The following is a 10,788-nucleotide window of genomic DNA, read 5'->3' as shown; positions in this document are numbered from 1 at the left end:
GTTACGAATATAGTTATTAATCAAGCCAAAAATGTCTAATAATACTCATAAATGAAGTGTTATTTCAATTACCGTTAATATTGGCGACCGTATTTTGCAATTTCGAAAAAAATTCAAATATGTACCACTTTTTTTCTTTTGGTATCGTTTTCTATCGAGGGTACCATTATTATCTTATACCAGTCATATCAGCTCCCAACGCCGTGAATATTGACCAAATTTTGGAGATTGCGTAGCCAAAAATTTTTTTTCCTATTAACGCTTTTTCTATCCTTCACTGTGCTCTGTATTATAAATTAACTAAATCGTATGGCCAAAGTATACAACTTTGATAGTAGCTATAAGTTTTCTTATCTTATACACTCTTCTTTAAGCCTCCTTATTGGTAATAAATTCAGTCCTGGATATCTCCATGGTATACCGATACAGCCACATCTTGAAAGTCTTCAATATTCTTATTATTTGTTCCTTAAATGTCCATATTTCATCTGATTACACTCCATCAAGTGTCTAGCTTGAGCTATGTTTTGATTGAAGAAAAGATGTTTAATTTTTTCAAAAATACTTGTTCCCATCTATTCATAATAGTAATGAATTAATTTTATATTGTTTTCAAAAGATATTATCGTGTTGTATTATATTGTTAGATGATATAATTATGTTGCAAAAGAGCTGTCAAAATGCATTAACTGAAAATTATTACCAATTATCGTGAATATTAATTGTTTTTTATTACTTTTACTTTTATTATAACAAAAAAAAATTAGAAGACTAAACGTAGAACATGATTTCAACAAAATGAATACGTATGCAAACATTATTCCTACTGAATCCAATTTTTATACGAACGTCATAAATAAAATCTAAATAATACACATAAAAATATACCAAAATAATGGCTTTCAAAAATTTAACGAAACAAAGGTACAATATTATTATAAAGAAAATATTATGTAATATATAGGAAGTACCTACTTACCGGTAAAAGTGAATGATTTTTGTTTGTCTGTGATTTTTTCCTACATTTTTCTTTATATGTAACATTTTTTGTGGCCAATATCCAATTTTCTTACGAATCTTATACAATTTATATCACTAGAAAATAACGCTTACTTACCACCGTTATCGATTTAATCAAGCAATAATTTTTCACTTAGCAAACAAATATATTGTACAATCTGATTTCCGGAAATATTTAGATTATATCAATGCTTTGGTTCAAAAAATTAAGCGAATAGAAAATCCTAGAAATTGCATGAATTAATATTAAATAAATATTTTTCATTAAGTCATAACATAAAAATCTTTTCCGCTTTTTACCACTGACCTATCGAACAAAGTGTGGTTCGTAGAATAACAATCGGTTCGAGATTTTTTCTTATGCTCTATGAATTTTTTTTTTTTTGAATTATTCGTCGAATAAAAAGATAGTTTATTAAATTATGAGTAAATGCAAATTTCCCTATGTTGGCGAGGAAAAGTATACCGTTATTTAATCCACAAAAGTCAATTACCAATTTGAGGAGCAATCAATCAAGCAAAATTTGAGGAGCGCTTCATTTGCATGACTATTAATTAATTGCGTCGTAATTAGGTAGGGTGCAAGTGGATATATTCGTAAAGCATAATAGCTGTTTTCTTCTTTTAATGGGTATGTTTCTAATATGTTTCTTAACCATTCTAATTGTTACTTGTTTTTGCTTTAATATATCTACTTTTGCGAGAGCTTTCAATCCAAATACAATCAAACATATCCTTTTTTTAAGAATCGGCTTTTATTCGATATTTTTTACATTTTACCGGGAGCAAAAATTATATTAAAAATGTTTTAATATAGGTAGGTACTCGATAATTATTTTCAAAATTATGCACAGCGCACTAGAGCACAATATATTTTTTTCTACCGGTCATACTGTTTCACAGTAAAGTTGCATAATATGTCACCGCTTGGCACTTGAAATCGAATCGTATTGGCGTGGTGACATCACTTTGAAATGATGTCTACCCTATTGCCAGATATCTTAATATGAAATAATGATCAAGAAACCAATATAAAACTGTTATAAAATTTATATTTATGATAAATTTTGATTATAACTTATTTAAATATTATACTTATCATGCAGCTCAATGGATTATAAGATGTAATTGAAAAGTAATGTTTACTGACTTATTCTTTTTGAATTAAACTTATCTTTTATTCAAATACACAATATTTAATAATATAGATATCAAAATTATTTTTTTAATAGATTCGTTCCTAAGGTATTCAACATAATGACTATTACTATAATGATTCCTATGTATATTTTATTCTTTTGTGAATATATTCAAAGCTTTAAGGTACAACAAATAATTGTACTTATAATAATATTAATATTAAAATGCAATTTATAAAAAAATATTATATTATTGATTTCTTTTCATTTACCCTTAATTGCTGTAAACCAGTGAGCTTTATTTTTCCGATTATAAAACAGTCATCACTTAATAAATATCGTTTATAAAGCTTTTAAAATGTATACACAATCAGACAAATTCTCGTTATTCTATGATTTACTTATAATCGGTGGTTTGGTATTTTTTCTGAAAATATTATAATCAATATATTTTATATTGTATCAATATACCCTAACTCAGTTACAAGAATGACCTTATTAGGGCTCTGCGATAATGCCATAAAAATATTTTTCAACCCCCACTTATATTATTTATACTACGAGTTTTTCCTAGAATAAGATGACTCTAATTATCCCTCCTAATGTATTTTAAAAATAATGGTTTTTGATTTATTACTATCGATTATATGTAGGTAAAAAATATATATTAGTTTATTATCCTATAGTATTTATAAACATTATCAAGAACGTTATCAGAAATGTTTAAAAGATTATTTATTATTTAAGAAAGTAGTTTTTTTATCAAAGTTTATGTCGTTATATTCTATCATAGTAATTAATTATATAATTGAATATACTATACCCGTGGAAATCTGGTTTGACATTTTATTATAAATAATGGTATCATTGTATACGAATCATGAAATTTTTATACGATACAGATGAAATCAATAATAAACAATATATCACTACATATTATATCTAATTATTTTTAGAAGTTCGTATTTTGAAATATGTACATACTCATTTTTATTTTAATTAAATAAGTACAAAGAACAGTAACATGATGTACCATAGAAATTTAGATCACCCAAAGTTCCAACCGTCGCTAATTAATTCGCCGTTGCGACCGTGAATATACATCGCACGCCAAAAAGACAGAGCAATAATAATAATATAACTCACACAGCGTAGCTCCTTATTATCCCGTAGTACCTCGATCGTAGCATAGTATCTACGCGGCGTCCTCCGCCCAGACCAGCCAGGCTACGACGGCTAGAAGCTCTACGGCCGACGCTCATTCGGGTTAAGGCAGTCTTTCGTGATGGGCGTGCTCCGTCAGTACGATTTAGCGTTGCCTCACAACGTAACGGGCGGCGAAGTGTTCAAAGTTGTGGCGGCTCTAGGTGGTGACACGACCGTTGACTCGTTTTCGGCAAGTGATCGCGGTGGGTTTTTCACGGATTACGGGGTGGGCTTCGACAACTCCACGGGCGCTTTGGGCGAGCCTTCCACTGACCTGTTGCTCGGCGAAGAATTCAACACAGACGGTATGTAGACAAACTACATAGTTTATAACTACTTTATTTGTATACACGATAACACTGTTTCTATACAGAAATTTTCCTTTACAACAGTAGAAAACGTCAAATTTAACAGACTCATCAAATTATATAGTTAACTTTGTAAAATACATATTTGCAACTAAATACAATTAAAAAAAATACAAAACCATGACTAAACTTTTCTGTATGTAATGTTAGCAAATATTTTTCACTGTATGTCTATCATTAAATATGGCATATTTACATAGTGACATAAAATCACATTGTAAACAAATTAACGTTGATATTATTTTTAATTAACCATTATTAGCAAACAATGAACGTGGTATAAAAATATTTTGCTTTGTGCTTTCAGAGTTTTTTTACGACTTTTATAGCTTTAAAATAATATCGTATTACGTTTTTCATAAGAATATTAATTGAGTAATTACTTCTTGTATAAATATGAAAATTGATATCGTAAAATTTGCATTTTCTTTTCACACTGTCTGATATGACTGCTAATACTTTTTAAGTGATTTATACGTTTATAATAATTATTAGGTATTAAATAACATTTTTTCTTATAAATGTTCAAAAAATTTACTATATATAATGAAAAGGTCTGTGAATGCTCTTTGTATGCATTTAAATCCAACTGTTTCTAACAAGAAAATGCAATTTTATTGTCATATTTATTAATTTATATTTAATATCGTCGTATGTATGTCTTAAAAGGTAAATTACAATTTTCATTTTTAATCATTTGCTTAATCCATCGATCTATCATTTAGGATGAAACACATATTCTAACCTGCTGCCATTGTTTTGTAAATGAACGCTTCACCACTACTCTATTACAGTACATATATTTTTACAATATGTAAATCAGTTAAATTTATTTACTTAATTATTTTAACTAGAAGAAAACTAATTTAGGTACTGTTCGGTTATCAGGAATACAGTGCAAAACACATTTTGAAAATATCCGATATACTTGATTATTTGTTAGTTTGGGTTAGTTTAGGTTAGGTTAGGTTGGGTTAGGTTAGGTTAGGTTAGGTTTGGTTAGGTTAACCTAATAAATAATCCAGTTTATCGGCTATTTTCAAAATGTGTTTTCCGCTGTATTCCTGAAAACCGAAGAGTACCCTAATTTAAAATTTAAAAATATTATTTGAAAATGCCAGATTTTATCACAATTTGTCTACAATAAATATCTGGTAATATTTTGAGAGTTAAAATATCTGAATATTATATAATTTTATTTAATGTAAATAAATGCATAAAATAACTTGAAAAGTTCATCTCGGTGCGAGCTTTTAGCATATGGTCCTACCAGGCGAGCATACTGAGCGAGGAGGCAGCGCAATCGATCGCAGCGAACTCAGGTGCAAGGTTGCCCGAGCTTTTGCGGTCACTTCATTCAGGAAAGCGCACGTCGATACTGCGCACTTAACATTGAAAATGAAGCCGACATTCAATTTGTAACGGAAAACAATTGCGTTATCCATAATTTATTACATTGCCTTGACTTATCAGCGTCATATATTATTTGGATGAAATATGATCATAACTGATATTAGTAATAAGTTTTATATTTTATGAGTAAATAATTTAGCTTTTTTCATCTATATTTACAATTATTTAATCATGCACATATTTTTTATTTTATTTTAAACTATCTTTATATATCAAAAAAATCTTGGTTTATTATAATCTCTTGTAATTTATGCTACGGCTTATTATTTTAATATGTAGATTCAAACATTTTTACCACGTTTTTCTTAGCTCGTATTCTTATTCGTCCGGTGATTGTTTATCCAGTACAAATCTTGCAATAGATTTTTACCCAACTTCCCGACTAGCTATACATTTGAAACTTTTAGGTGCCAGTGCATTCTTTTAATACTTTTAGCCATCTTCAAGTAGAATTGAATTCATTTTAAGTTAATTCTGCTTTGTATGAAAAGTTATTTCGGAAGAAGTCCGTAAAAAGTAAAATGCTATTATTGGTTGCTAAAGGGTATGGTCCTAGTAACTAAATTATTAATATATACGTGCGTTACTATGGAAATCAATATGAAATGTCAAAATGATATTTCAGTATTCTCTAATATTTATTCAGTACCTATTTCTATCAAGTACAAAAACAAGTATTCGTTAATACATAGAATTGTCAAGTTTATATGATTCAACAGAAAATTTAAAAACGTGGTATATCAAAAGTTCTTTTCATCTTGTAATTATTATATTATAAGATTAAGAGTAGGGAGTAGGTATATATGAATTATATTTTTATACAAAAACCCTTAATCATTATAGTATATTAAGGCTGAGTCATCACATTGATAGAAAGAATTATTAGTAAAACTTAAGTTTTAACTATTTTACGATAAGTACCTTAGCAAAAATATAAAAAAGATTCAGGGCAATGGTAAATGTGTTACGGAAATCTAATATTTTTTAATCATATAAAAATTAAGTAAGTAGGTATTCAACTTTTTAACTTAGACTCTCTTGTAAGAAAAATCATTTATATATTTTTATCCTTTGTTTGATAATATAAAGTGCACTGATACAATCGGATATACTTGACATTCGTTAGGTACTACATAATATATAATTTTCCTGAAAAACACAAATCACTTAATTAACCCAATACAAAATCTGATATTAATAATATAAAACAAAAGTAATGGAATATATTGTTTTCATAATTTTTAAATCTCTAATATTTTAATTGTTCAAAAAATGTATAATATACATAAATTCTGAATCAATAACGTAATATATTATTATTTTACTATATGATGACTTTTCCTATGAAGTTATTTTTTTTATTTTATATAATGTTATTTACCAAAAAATATCCACTGTGTATTTATATGTTTACATTCAAAGTAAAATATGACATATTATCCTCGAACATTTTCTCATTTTTTTTTTAAATTAATAAAAACCGTATTGAAGACAGTCTGACATTAATGGAAACCTTATTGATATCTCGTTTCGCGAGAAATAATATTTCACAAATCTTCAAATTTCAAATGTATACAATTACCCATTACGTTTTCACTTTATTTAATAATATTATTGAGATTAAATAATCAAGTATAATATTTTCATGAATAATGTTAATATAATGAAATTTAAACTCTTATTAAATTCATCTTCCACAGTTTTTTAAGAACGAATATTTATTAGCATTTTTATTTTGATTACTTGCTTTGATTAATTCAAGCGTGAATCATATATTTAAGTAGTATTTTACAGCAATGTATTGATAGTCTGGAATTTTAAGCACATATTTTAATATATTATTACATTAATTATTAATATACCTTTAAAGTATCACAAATTTTTATTTCTTACATAATTTAAGTATTTTTTTAATAAAGTTGAAAAATGAAATAATGCAAATATTATGTATAACTTACACTCAAAGCGTGTTATAAAATATAATATTTTGACTTTTTTGAAGGATTGCCTTTATAGTTTCAATATCCCATACATTTTTTAGCTTGATGCCTACTCTACAATACTATTAGATAATTCAAACGTTGACATGTCTTATTAAACTTCAAACTATCTCTCTGTAGGTACCGTAAAATATTATTATTCCGATTGTATTAAATCCACATCGAAAATGATTCAATGAACATTAATAGTCTGCAATTTAGTTTTGGAATAATTTAAATCTTTTTTTGTGCAAACATAATATAATCAACAATCTGTTTAACGATATATAACAGCAAAACATGGCCTCAAAATGTTATAAACTAAAGTTAATTTACTTGTTAAAAAATATTTACCATAAATCATGTTTGTATTCTTCATAAGTAAATTGAAATGAATAATATGAAATGTGTAGAAAATTCCCACGATGGCCGAGCGGCTTAAACGTCGGCCTATATCGTTGTGTGTTCCAGGTTCGAATCTTAAGTCTGGCAAGTACTCATATTGTTTTTCAATTTATGTATGAGTCAGAGTATGTACCTAATAGGTTAAGCAAGTAGTGGACATCCATTTCTAATTTATTAAATTTAAAATTTTACAAAAGGCACAAAACCATTTTTGTTACGATTTTTGGTCAAAGTCAACATAAATAGATATAACATGAATACTATCGACCGAGGGTATTTGATGGAATTTGACTTTAAATTCCAATGGATTTAAGTTTTTTACTATTCCATGTAACTCGTTTTTGCGACAAGGTTTTCGCTTTTCGGCATCTTCAGGCACTATCTGCACTCACCAAAAGGTAAAATACATACTGAAAATGAATACAGTTAATTCTAACTTATATCATAAATTAATATAATAAAATAGCTAAAAACTTTATCACTTACCTTTTAGGTAGGTATCTAAATAATTTTACATTTTCCGTTTACATTCTTTGAACATAACGTATATTTAGTAGTTTAGAACTTTATTATCTGATAAAAGCAAATATGAAAAAACTGAGGGTTAATTCCTTTTACCTTTCTACAGTCGATATTCTAAAGGTTTAATAAAATCCAAAAGTTTCATGTTTTATTTTAATATCAAATAATTATTGTTATTGTAATTTTTTCTAGTTCCATTACTAGTGTTATATTCAATATATTTTATTTTTTAATACCAAAATTTTAAACGTACCTATATACTGTTTTTAATTTTTTTATCTCTCCAAAATTTTGAAATGTTCTTCAAAAGACTATTCTATAAACTCTATATCCATAAGCTCTTTGACCATAATATACTTATCTTTATCATCAGAATTAAATTTCGTGAGGCAAACTTACCTATTTAGTGGAATTTATTTATTTTTTTGCAGAGAACAACTGTAATTATTTTGTAAGTCTTTTGTAATTAAAGTTAAACATTTTTTTTTCAAGTGAGCAAACATTGAGAATTTCTGGGAAATCTCTTTGTAGGTATTACGTTTCTTTTAATATTCTCGTTCCGCAATAATAAAAGACACTGAAAAGTCTTTCTTTTGGTCAATTTGGTACACGGAAAAATTATATTTCAATATTTTCTCCGCATACGGCTTTGAAAAAGTTGTAGTTTATTGAATTCGTACGTGAGATGAAACCTCAAATAACATGGCCTTTGCAATCGTGAGCCTCATTTATAATGACATCATCAGTGAAGCTTACTGCGATAAAGGCAATAATACACGGATTGCAATTTGCAGTCAATACGGCTGCAAAATACCTATATACCTATCACAAATTTTGTCACCAACTTGCAGCCATACTGCCTATATCGAACAACTCCAATAATAATCATGATCATATTAAAATTCTGGCGAATCAGCTTTCTCTGTATATATCCTCTACAACCCTTGTGTCAGATTCTATAGGTTATACAACAAATTTATTTATTAACCCTATGCTCTTTATATCCGATGCTCTGATAGAACAATTAACTATGCAAAGTTTTTAGACTTCAATGAATATCGTAACCAAATAATATACCTAATAGACCGATTACATCAGCTTAAATTGTTAATAATATATTTTCATCAACATGCACTTGTACACCAACTGCTTCGATCAGTCTTCTTTTAAATGAAGGTATCTCTTAGCATCTTATCCTTCATTTAATCTATAATTCTTTGCTGCCATATATCATAATTTTTTCAAACTTGGTTCATCAGTCTGTCAAGTAATAAAGCAGCTCAGTTATCATTTAATTCCACTGTACCTATATATTATAAAGCATTTATCCAACTATTTTCCAATTGTTGAGTAGGATGTCCGATATATCGTCGTTTTATTAGCTTGGTGGCTTATATCATATCGACTTTTCTTGTCTGCTTTCTTAATACTTAATTTTTTTTGTATTTGCTGTCGTAATCAGTAATAATTTGGTCTCCATATAAGATGTTTGAACATACGTCACCATAATATTGTTCAGGTGGTTTTCTGTAACAATTTACCTTATCCCAGGTTTCTCTTTTAATGTCTCCACAGTTTATCCTTACCTTAAAACAGACACTTTCTGCATTACCCGGAGACGTCACAGTTTTGGCTCTTTATCAAATGGCATTCCAATATGTAATAATACTTACACTGAATCTTAATTTTTGTAAAGAAACTAGGTATGTTATTAAGAGCGTACATAAGTGAAATGGCAAATAATTTTCAACAGTATGCGGGACGTAATTTCGGCTGCATTGCCAGTCAGAGAGCGATAGTCGACTTGTTCGCACGTTAATTTGTTTTGAGATGGCGTCGGAGGAATATATTCTTAAATCGTGTAAAGATGACTAAAAAACGATCCGCATGTACTCGAAAAAGAAAACATGTCAATGAATATACTAATAATATTACGAATATAATAATAAACATAACATTAAAAGGACGCATGTTGAATTTTTATGACAAATTATATTTCGTTCGGCTCGCGCTATTTGCACAATCCGCGCATCGCCTAGTCACGATCTTTTTTTCAGCTGAAGTATAGCCTTAACGTATCAAAGTATTGTCTATTTCAGTCATTACATATCAATAATATTTCAATAAAATTGTATTGTTTAATTAAGCATGCATAAATGTCAGTATTATTTTAGTCATTGATATTTTTATTTCGTTTATAGATATTTTTTTAATAATTCATTGTGGCTGCTGACCCAAGGCAAAAGTTTTTTGCAAAAACGTTTTTAATAATCGCATCGCCTCTTTGTGAAAATAGCAGAATTAAAAATAATGAAGAACATTGCGAAAAGGCTTTCTTGATTATGTTTCTAAAGGTCGTAGAAATTATTACTTCATATAAATTTTCATACTTTTATATGAATAATATTTTTCTTACAACAATCATTATAAATTCACATTACTTCAAGATAAATTGTATTCCCTCAAAAATATTAAATAAATACACGGGAAATTTTAATATGTAAAAATAATTTATGTATACAAGTGACACAATATATTATAATAACATGTGACAAGTATATTATACAAACCAAGGTATCGATTGTTCTTTATTTTGAATTGCATAGCAGACATTTAGTTTAGATCACAATTATAGTAGTTTGTAGTGTAAAAAAGGTGTATTCATTACAAAAAAAATATGTTTTATTAAAATTATTAATAGTGTAAATATGCATTTTCAGGGAATATAAACACTTA

The 10,788-nt window shown here is 27.7% G+C and overlaps 1 protein-coding gene across 1 annotated transcript in view; it reads left to right on the top strand.

Moving 5' to 3' along the window:
- Positions 1–3,586: 3,586 nt before the first annotated feature.
- The window catches only part of LOC147077830 (synaptotagmin-10-like), a 224,929-nt gene continuing 217,727 nt past the window's right edge, over positions 3,587–10,788 (top strand). Inside the window, exon 1 of the mRNA XM_085940143.1 lies at positions 3,587–3,670. The gene's annotated coding sequence lies outside the window, so the exon portion shown is untranslated. The remainder of the gene's footprint in view (positions 3,671–10,788) is intronic.

The sequence above is a fragment of the Rhyacophila brunnea genome, unplaced genomic scaffold (assembly GCF_057557595.1).
Source record: "Rhyacophila brunnea isolate RB1 unplaced genomic scaffold, BYU_Rbru_1.0 scaffold_12, whole genome shotgun sequence".
NCBI classification, from domain to species: domain Eukaryota; kingdom Metazoa; phylum Arthropoda; class Insecta; order Trichoptera; family Rhyacophilidae; genus Rhyacophila; species Rhyacophila brunnea.
Note: the sequence above shows the minus strand (reverse complement) of the source record. Positions and strands in the feature narration are given on the sequence as shown.